Source organism: Orycteropus afer, unplaced genomic scaffold (genome assembly GCF_000298275.1).
Source record: "Orycteropus afer afer isolate SDZICR_OR568_19922 unplaced genomic scaffold, OryAfe1.0 scaffold00590, whole genome shotgun sequence".
Lineage (NCBI taxonomy): Eukaryota > Metazoa > Chordata > Mammalia > Tubulidentata > Orycteropodidae > Orycteropus > Orycteropus afer.
The window spans coordinates 251,257-262,825 of record NW_006922177.1 but is presented as its reverse complement, the minus strand read 5'-3'; positions in this window follow the sequence as shown (position 1 = coordinate 262,825).

The window sequence follows — 11,569 nt, the reverse complement described above, 5'->3', positions numbered from 1 at the left end:
TATGTGTATGTCTACTATTTTTAGGAAACTGCCAAACCATTTCTCACTTTAAATTTCCACTAGCAATATATGAAAGATTCAATTTCTCTGCATCCATATGTGCCTTTAGCACTGTCACTTGATTTTAAATTTTAGTTGTCCTAAAAGGAATGTACTGATACCTCATATTGGACTTAATTTGTATTCTCGCAATAGCTGTTGTTGTTAGGTGCCATCAAGTCTGCTGTGACTTATAGCCACCTCATGTACAACAGAACAAAATATGGCCCATCTGCATAATTCATCTGCATAATCCTTGCTCTGCTTGAGTCCATTGCTGCAGCCACAGATAGATTGTGTCAATCTATCTCTGTGAGGGTTTTCTCCTTTTTTGCTGGTCTTCTATTTTACCAATCATATCCTTCTCCAGGAACAGATCCCATGCAACAATATGACGAAAATAGGTGAGACAAAGAGACCATTCTTACTTCTATGGAGCATTCCAGGACAAATTTGTTAGTAATCCTGGCAGTCCATGGTACTTTCAGTATTCTTCACCAACATCACAATTCAAAGGCAACAACTCTTCTTTGTATTTTCTTATTCATTGTCCAGCTTTCACATGCATATGACGCAATTGAAAATACCATGGCTTGGTTAGGCACACCTTAGTCTTCAAAGTGACATCTTTGCTCCTTAACACTAAACCCACCAGCCACTCCTCAGAAGGAAGATTTGGCAATCTACTTCAGTAGAGATTGTTGTTGTTGTTATGTGCCATTGAGTCGGACCTGACTCATAGCGACCCCTCCTTGGGTTTCCGAGGCGGTATCACTACAAAAGTAGATTGCCCAATCTTCTGCCTCAGAAGCCTAAGGAGGGGTTGCTATGAGTTGGATTTCGACTTAACAGCAGTGAGTTTGGTTTTTGTTTTGCAGCAGATTTGCCCAGTGCAATATGATGTCCTCAATTTCTTGACTGCTGCTTCAATGGGTGTTGGCTATGGATCCAAGTAAAATGAAATTCCTGGCAACTTCTATCTTTTGTTCATTTATCATGATGTTGCTTATTAGTCCAATTGTAAGGATTTTTGTTTCCTTTGTGTTGAGGTGTAATCTAAACTTCAGACTGTAGTCTTTGATCTTCATCAGCAAGTGCTACAAATCATCTTCACTTTCAGCAAGCAAAGTGTGTCATCTGTATATCATAGGTTGATAAGGAATTTTCCTCCAAACCTGATGCCATGTTCTTTTTCATGTAGTCTGGCTTCTAGGATTATTTGCTCAGTATACAGATTGAATAATTATAGTGAGAGGATACATCCCTGAAACACAGGCTTCCTGATTTTAAACGATGCAGTATTCCCTTGTGCAATCTGGATGACAGCCACTTTGTACAGGTTCCTCATGAGCACAATTAAATGTTCTGGAATTCTCATTCTTCACAATGTTACATGTAATTTGTTATGATACACACAGTATCAAATGCTTATGCTTAGTCAACAAAACACAGGTAAAAATCTTTCTGGCATTCTTTACTTTCAGCTAAGATCAATCTGACATCAGCAATGATATCCCATATTCCATGTTCTCTTCTGAATCCAGCTTAAATTTCTGGCAATTCCCTGTCAATATACTTCTTTTTTATTATTTATTGTGATTTGAGTGAAGATTTACAAAGCAAATTCACTTTCCATACAGCAGTTCACATATACTTTGTCTCATGTCATTAACCACAGTTTATCACAATGCAACAGCTCCCCTTCCACTTCCTCCCCATAGTTACCACTTCCCAGTGTCCATCCCTCCATACTCTCCTGCATCCTGAGCTGTCTCCCTGTGCATAAGCAGCCCTTCCTTCTCCCATGATTGTTCTCTCCAGGGCGTGTGTCTACTTGAGGTAAAAGTTTAACTCAGATGCCTGTACTTTGTTTGGCTGGAAACCACAGGTGTGGGTTCAATTCCAGACGTGAAGGGCAGCTAGGGGCCATAGTCTCAGTGGTTCCACCAGGTTCTATTGGACCAGCAAACCTGGTCCCAACCTCTTATTTTTTTTTTTTTTCCTTCCAAATGATTTTGAGTTTTGTTCCATATTGTTCTCCCTCTCTATCCAGGATCTCCTACATCTCTTCCAAGTGGATGACAGTGGTAGCCAGGCACCATCTAGTTCTTCTGGTCTTATAGTTGTATAGGTTGCAGATAGGATGGTGTACAGTCACGAGGACTGATTGTTTCCATTAATTTTGGTTTTCTTCTTTCTTCTTTGCTCTTGATGAGGAGAGACCCATCGTTGCATCTAGATCACAGCTTGCTAGCTTTTAAGATCCCAGTCACTACTCACCAAAGTAGGAGGTGGAACAATGTTTTGTATAGTATGTTACCCTGTCAGTATACTTCTGCAAGCATTCTTAACTCACTTTCAGAAAAATTTTCCTTGCTTGTGATATTAATGACATTGCTCTATAACTTCCACATTCTGCTTGATCAATTTTCATTGGAATGGACATAAATGTGGATCTCTTCCAGTTAATTGACAGAGAGCTCTCTTCCAAGATTTCTGGCATAAATGAGTAGGCTCCTCCAGCACTGCATCCTTCATTGAACATCTCAATGGTTATTCTGTCAATTCCTGGAGCTTTTTCACTAATTCCTTCAAAACAGCTTGGACTTCTTTCAATACCATTAGTTCATGATCATATGCTACCTCCTCAAAAAGTTGAATGTCAACCAATTTTTTTTTAGTATCTTGACTGTGTATTCCTTTCATCTTCTTTTGATGATTCTTGCATCATTCTATATTTTGCCCACAGAATCCTTCAATATCGCAACTCAAGGCTTGAATTTTTTCTTCAGTTTTTTTACTTGAGAAATGCCAAACGTTTTCTTCCCAGTTGATTTGCTAACTCCAGGTCCTTGCATGTTTTATTACAATACTTTACTTTGTCTTCTGGAGCCCTTTGAAATATTCTGTTAAGCTTTTATTTCATCATTTCTTCCACTCACTTTAGCTACTGTACATTCAAGATCATGTGTCAGCCCACTAATCAGTCAGTTTGTCATGCTGTGGTGGCTTGTGTGCTGCTGTGAGATTGGAGGCTATGCCACTGGTATTTCAAATATGAACAAGTTTACCGATAGTGGACAAGTTTCATTGGAGATGCCCAACTGGGACAGACTGGGAAGAAGGACAATGTGACCACTTTTGAGAAAAGTAACCACTAAAAATCAATAGATAGTAATGCTGAATATTTTTTCATGTGCCATCTGTACATATTCTTTGGTGAAATGTCTGTTCATATCTTTTTTCTCATGTTCTAGTTATGAGAGTAACTTCTATGTTCTAGGTATGAGATATTTGCCAAATATGTGGTTTAAAATAATTTTTCCCAAATGGAAATACCCTAAGTGTCCATCAGCAGAGGAAAGGATAACCAGACTATGGTATATGCACACAATGATTCCATTAAGAATAATGTAGAATCCACAAAATGCTTCACAATATAGATGAACTTGGAGGACATTATGCTGAGTGAAATAAGTCAATCACAGGAGGACGAATATTGCATTAGGCCGTTTATTGTAAAAATTCAAGGAAAGGCTTATATATGGAAGGAAATTTTCTTTGTTGGTTACTAGTGGTGTGAGGGGAGAGGAGAGAACATTGTTAGATAGGTAGAGACAAGTATTGATTTGTGTGAAGAGAAGGGCAATGTACTAAATGTGGATGATCAGCACAGTGACATTGAGGAATAAGACATAAAGAGGCTAAAGGGAGGTACAGACAACAAAGATGAACCCTTTTGCACATACAGTAATGTGTTGTCAGTGATGGCAAACATTGATCTACAGGTGGATAGATGGGTGGACAGGCTAAATGATTAGGTGTGTCTAGGAAGGGGGTAGTGTGCCATGACAATGTATAGGGTTGGCAGACAATGTTTCTACAAGTGAATTTGTATGTTTTGTAAGAATTTGTAAGGTATATAGTAGAGCTGACAAGGGTCAAGGTTGTAGTCACTTCTTGGCCACAGCCAGCTACCCAGACGGATGAGTAGTTGGACCTATGGGTTTGGGACCATGGTCACAGGGGACATCAAGGTCAATTGGTATATTACATAAAAACATTGTTCCACATCCCACTTTGGTGAGTAGCAACTGGGATCTTAAAAGCTTGCAAGCAGCCATCTGGATGCAACGATGGGTCTCTCCTCATGCAGAGCAAAGAAGAATGAAGAAAACCAAAGACACATGGGAATAATTAGTCCAAGTGACTGGTACACCGTGCAATCCTCAGTTTATAAGACTCTGAGACCAGAAGAACTAGTTGGTGTCTGGCTACCACTGTCAACCAGAGGGGGATCTATGTAGGAGATCCTGGATAGAGAGGGAGTACAATGTGGAACAAAACTCAAACTCACAAAAAAAAAAAAAAAAGACCAGGTTTGCTGGTCTGATAGAGCTGGTGGTACCTCTGAGACCATGGCCCCTACCTGCCCTTCAGGTCTGGAATTGAACCCACTCCTGTGGTTGCCAGCCAAACAAAAGATAGGCATGTGAGCTGAACATTTACATGAGGTAGATACACTCCTTGGAGAGATAAATCATGGGAGTATAGAAGGGCTCTGTATGCACAGGGTGATAGCTCAGGAGTCAGGAGTGCATGGGAGGGAAGCACACAGGGAAGAGGTGGATACGGGGAAGAAGTGGGAGGAGAGCTCTTGCATTGTGGGAGATAGGAGAGCTCTTGTGTTGTGGGAGATTTCACTCAATGTCATGAGACAAAGTATATGTGAACTGCTGTGTGGAAGATGAATTTGTTCTGTAAACTTTCACACAAATCACAATAAAATTTTTTTAAAAAATATAATGTTCATCATAAAATCTAAAATTACCACACACACACACACACACACACACACACACAATGCTTTAATATTAATAAATTCCAATTCATCTTTTTTTAAACAATGTTTCTCATATCATGCCTAAGATTTCTTCACCAAAGCTAGGGCCCTAGGAGCTTTGGTGGCATAGGGCCTAAGGCATTTGGCTGCTAACCAGAATGCTGGAGGTTCAAACCCACTAGCCACTCCTCAGAAGGAAGGTTGGGCAATCTACTTCCATAGTAATATTGCCTTGGAAACACAAGGAGGGGTCGCTATGAGTCGGATCTGACTCAATGGCAGTGAATTTGGTTTGGTATGATGAATCTTAATGTGGGTTTTTTGGGGTTTATTCTGTTTAAGTTTCATTCAGCTTTTTAAAATCTATTTTTTTGTTGTTGTTAGGTGTCATCAAGTCATCTCCAACTCACAGTGACCCTATGTATGGCAGAACAAAACACTGACTGATCCTGTACCAGATCCACAATTCCTGCTACACCTGAGCACATCGTTGTAGCCAGTGTGTCAATCCATCTTGTTGAGGGCGTTCCTCTCTTCTATTGTCCTTCCACTTTACCAAGCATGATATCCTTCTCCAGGGAACGGTGCATTTTTACAAGACCAAGTAGGTGAGATGAACTCTGGCCACTCTCACTTCCAAGGAGCATTCTGACTGCACTACCTCCAGGACAGACTTGTTAATTCTTTTAGCAGTCCATGATATTGTCAGCATTCTTTGTCAGCACCACAACTCAGAAGTGATGACTCTTCTTCAGTCTTCCTTATTCATTGTCCAGTTCTCACATGCATATGAGATGATTGAAAATATCATGGCTTGTGTTAGGCACACCTTAGTCCTCAAGGAGGCATCTTTGCTCTTCAGCACTTGAAGGAGGTCTTTCACAGCTGATTTGCTCAGCTATGCATCATCTCATATCTTGACTGCTGCTTCCATTGGCATTGAATGTAGAACCAAGTAATATGAAGTCTTTGACAACTTTAATCTTTTCTCCACTTACTGTGATGCTGCTTATTGGTCCAGTTGTGAAGATTTTTGTTTTCTTTATATTGAAGTGTAATCCATGCTGCAGACTGTATTCTTCAGTCTTTATCAGTAAGTGTTTCAAGTCATTCTCACTTTCTGCAAGCAAAGTTGTGTCGTCAGCATATCGCAGGTTGTTAATGATTCTTCCTCCAATCTTGATGCCACATTTTTCTTCATATAGTCCAGCTTCTTGGATTATTTGCTCAGCATAGAGATTGAATAAGTATGGTAAAAGGATACAACCCTGATGCATTGCCTTCTTGATTTTAAACCATGAAGTGTCCCCTTGTTCTGTTTGAACCACAGCCTCCTGGTCTAAGGACAGGTTCCTCATGAGTACAATTAAATTTAAGTAGAATTCCCATTCTTCTCAATGTAATCCATAATTTGTTATGATCCACAAAATTAAATGCTTTTACATAGTCAATAAAAAACAAATAAACATCTTTCTGATATTCTTTGCTTTGAGCCAAGATCCATCTGACATTAGCAATGATATCCCTCACTCCATGTCCTCTTCTGAATCCAGCTTGCATTTCTGGAAGTTTTCTATCAATATACTGCTGTAACCATTTTTGAATTATCTTCAGTAGGATTTTACTTGAATGTGATATTAATGATATTGCTTGATAATTTACACATACCGTGGGATCACCTTTCTTTGGAATGGGTACAAATATGGATCTCTTCCAGTCAGTTGGCCAAATCAGCTCTTCCACATCTATTGGCATAGCCAAATGAGTGCTTCTTGCATAGCATCCATTTGTTGAAACATCTCAATTCCTTGAGCCTTGTTTTTCACTAATTCCTTCAGTGCAGCTTCTACTTCGTCTTTCTTTTCATTGATTCTTGATCATATGCCACCTCCTGAAATGGATAAACATTGATAACATTAATAAACATTGATAAATATTGATCAATTATTTTTGATATAGTGACTCTGTGTATTCCTTCCACCTCATTTTGATGTTTCCTGCATCATTCAACATTTTACCCATAGAATCTTTCAAATCTTTTTTAATCTGTAGGTTTATATATTTTATCAAATTTGGAAAACTTTTGGCTGTTAAATTGTTCAATTGCTATTTTAACATTGTCATCTCTCTCCTCTCCATCTTGGAGTACAATGACATAAATGTGAGATCATTCATTATAATCCTACATTCTTCTGAGGATCTATTCATTTTTTTTTTTTTCAGTCTATTTTCTCACTGTTGTTCAGATTGGATAATTTCTATTGCTTTATTCTCAATTGCACTGATGCTGTCCTCTCTCCTCTCCATTCTGCAACTGAGCTCATGTGTTAAAAGTTTTTTAAGAAGCTCTGGTGGAATAGTGGTTATGGCATTTGGCTGCTAACTAAAAGATCAGTGATTTGCTCCTACTAGCTGCTCTATGGAATAAATATTAGGTAGTCTGCTTATGTAAAAATTCATAGCCTTGGAAACCTATGAGTTGGAATCAACTTAATGGCAGTGAATTTGGTTTTGGTTGGACTAACTTTTTTATTTTCAGTTTTACAGTTTTCAATTTTAGAATTTTAATTAGTTCTTTATAATTTGTTTGCTGAAACTTTCTATCTCACTGCTGAGACTTTCTTTTTTTTTTCTTTTCTCATTTGTTCCCAACATGTTTGTGATTGCTCACTGAAGCATTTTCTTGATGATTACTTTAAAATCCTTGTCATCTATTTCTAATGTCTCTGTCATCTCAGTATTGGCATCTATTTATTGTTTTTTCTCATTCATATAGTGATATTCTTTGTCCTTGGTATACCAAGAACCCATTGCTGTTAAGTCAATTTCTACTCATAATGACCACCATTGTGTTTCTGAGGCAGTGAATCTTTATGAAAGTAGATTGCCCAGTCTTGCTTCCATGGAGTGGCTGATGGGCTTGAAGCACCAGCCTTCTGGTTAGCAGTCAGATGTCTTAGGCACTGTACTACCAGAGTTCCTTGGTTCTTGGTATGGTGAGTAATTTTTTTTATTAATGCCTGGGTATTTGGAGGCTGTGTGTGTATAAAAAAGCTTTATTGAGATATCATTCACATACCAAACTTTACCAATTTAAAGTCCAAATTCACTAGTTTTTAATTTATTCATAATTTTACAACCATCAGCACAATCAATTCTAGAATATTTTCATTTCCCGAAAAAGAAAACACTGTCTCCTTAATAATCCCAAACCCTTATATCTTCCAGCATAAACAATCACAAATCTACTTCCTGTCTCTATAGGATTTCCTATTCCATATATTTCTTATAAATTGGATGTTATTATATGTGGTCCTTTGTGACAGCTTCTTTCACTTAGCATGTTTTTAAGGTTCATTCATGTTGTATCTTGTATACTGCATTTCTTTTTGCTACCCAATAATATTTCAATATATGTATAAACCACATTTTGTTTACCATTCATCAGTTAATAGACATCTAGATTGTTTTCACTGTTTAGCTATTATGAATATTGCTGCTACGAACATTAATGTACACAGTTTTAGGTAGACCTTTGTTTTTATTTCTCTAAGGTATATACCTAGGAATTGAATTGAAGATTGTATGGTAACTCTAGTTTAACAATTTGAGGAATTCTTATACTGATGCCGAAAGCCGTGGCACTAATTTACATTCCCACCAACAGTATATGAGGATTCCACTTTCTATTTCTCCACATTCTTGCCAAATTTTGTTATTGTCTATTTTTTATGATCTTCATCCTAATGGATATGATTGCTATTCATTGAGGTTTTGATTTGCACTTTCATTTTGGCTGTTTATGCTGTGCCTATGGCATATGACTGCTAACCAGAAGGTAGGAGGTTCAAATCCACAAGCCACTCCTCAGAAGGAAGATTGAGCAATCTACTTCTGTACTGATACCACCTGGGAAACCCAAAGAGGGGTCACTATGTGTAGGATCCAACTGGGTGGCAGTGATTTTTTTTTTTTTTTAATATTTGCATGTGTTTATTGGTTATTTATATATCTTCTCTAGAGAACTGGCTATTCAGATCTTTGGATCATTTAAAAGATTTTTTTTTAGTTGCCTTTTTATTATTGAGTTCTAATAGTTATTTTTATATTCCAGATAAAAACTCTTATCAGATATATTAATTTATAAAAACATTTTTTTAACTTTTTAATGTGATTTAGATGAAAGTTTACAGAGCAAATTAGTTTTTCATTCAACAATTCATGCACATTTTGTTTCATAACATTGATTGTAATCTCTATAACATAACAGCATTACTCCCCTTTCCCTATATTTCCTATTTCCATTTGTCCTTCTTTCCTGTCCCTTCTTGCCTTCTGAACTTTGTTCCTGAGCAAATCTCAGAGGGTTGATTGCTCTAAGTGCATACTTCTCTAGTATCATGGTTCATCTATGGCTTGTATTTTGTCTGGCTGAAAGTTGAGCTTTGATTTGCTTCACTAGTTTTTGCTCAGGAAAGGGAGAAACCAATTACTGCATCTTAGATGGCTGTTCATAAGCTTTTAAGACCCCCGTTGCTACTCACCAAAGGAGGATGTAGAACATCCTAGGCTTTGTGGGCTATGCTGTGCCAATTTACTTTGACGTCCCCCATACTACGGTCTTGAACCCCCAACTCAGTGACTCAAACATCAAAATGTTTGGTTATGGTGAAGAAGTTTTTATAACTTTGCCCATTGTGTGCTCTACTATAGTCATATATATATTTGCAGCACATATAAATATATGTCGAAATATCTCCTGCCAAAACAGTATCTATTCATGGTTGTAGTTCCATTCACCTTCTCACACCTGTTCAGCTTGCAAGTCTACCTATGTATCCACTTAAAGATTATTGCTTGTTATTACTGATTGTTCTGGTTACCTAGTACCTCTCTGACAGGAAGTATACCACAAATGGGATGGCTTTTACAAACAGGAGTTTATTCTTACAATTTGGAGACTTTAAGTCCAAGTTCAAAGTGCCGGGCTCTAGGGGCTGGGTGAAAGCCCCTCAACCTTGGGTTGCAACTCTGCCTCCTGTTCCCGGTCCACTGAAGCATGAAGCTTTTCTTCACTCAGTCCTTATGTTACCAACCCACATGGCAGGCCATTAATTTAAGTCCATTGAAAATCCCAGGGTTGGCAGACCATGGCAGTCTGCTAAACAACAACATGGCAACATGCAGGGTTCCAGGTGCCATAAGCTAGAGACTATTCCCAAAACTGTTTCTTATATACAGGAAGCAGTCCACATCCCTAAAGCAGCTACTCAGCTGCTTGTGGTAGATCCCACCATGGAGTTGATTGCCAGTCTCATCATGGGAATTTACTACCACCAGCTGCCCAACCACTCAACCAGGCCCAGCCAAGTTGACATACAACTTCAACTGCCACACTGATACTGCACAATTGTGTATGAAACTAATTTTTTTCTTTGCTGATCTTTTTCTAATGTTGGAGATATTGGGTTAAGATACCAATTTTCATGTTTTCTTTTTTTAATGTGTGCATTTATTGCTATAAACTGACCTCTGAGCACTGCTTTAGCTGTGTCCCAAAGGTTTTCTTTTTTCCATTCTCATTTGAATTAAGGAAGTTTTTAATTAAAGAAAAATTTTTCTATTACTTAATAGCGTTTAAGTAGAATATTATTCAGTTTCCACATATTTGACTTTTTTTGCTTATTATTGAGGTTAATGATTTCTAATTTTATAGCTGTGTGATCTGAGAAGATGTTTTGAGGCATTTCAAGTTTTAAAATTTATTGACGTTTGCTTTGTTACTTAACGTATGGTTCATTCTGGAAAATGTTCCATGGATGCTGAAAAAAAATTTGTGTGGTGCTAGTGTTGGGTGGAGTATTTTGCATAAGTCTATCAGATCAAGTCGATTCTTTGTATCATTTAGATCTTCTGTATCTTTCTTTCTAGTACATCATGTTCCATGTAGGACAGGATTCATGGAACATGATGTACTAAAGTCAAAAGGTCATTAAAAAGACAGGAAAGGAAAGTAAGAAAAGACCAAAATGGATGCCAGAAGAGATTCTGAAACTTACTTTTGAATGGAGAGTAACTAAAGAGAATGGAAGTAATGATGAAGTAAATGATCTGGACTGAAGATTTCAAAGGTCAGCTCCAGAAAGTTTTACAGTGAAATGCAGTAAGGTCTGGAGTAAGAAAAGCAAAAAGAAAGAATAAGCTCAGCATTTTTCAAGTTGAAAGAACTGAAGAAAAATCCAAGCCTCAAGTTGCAATATTGAAGGATTATATGGGCAAAATCATTAACAATGCAGGAAGTATCAAAAGATACTGAAAGGAATACATAGAGTGTACCAGACCAAAAATAACTGGTTGATGTTCAACCATTTCAGGAGAGTGTATATGATCAAGAACCAGTGGTATTGAAAGGAACAATCCAAGCTATGCTGAAGGAATTGGAGAAAAACAAGGGTCCAGGGATTGATGGAATACAAATTAAGATGTTTCAACAAATGAATGCAGTGTTGTAGGAGCTCTGTTGTTTATGCCAAGAAATTTGGAAGATAGCTACCTGGCCAACATTTGATTCCTGTTTGTGTCCATTCCAAAGAAAGGTGATCCAACAGAATGTGGAGATTATTAAACACCAGATAATCAAAACACTATGTTTTATTGACTATACAAAGGCATTTGGCTGTGTGGATC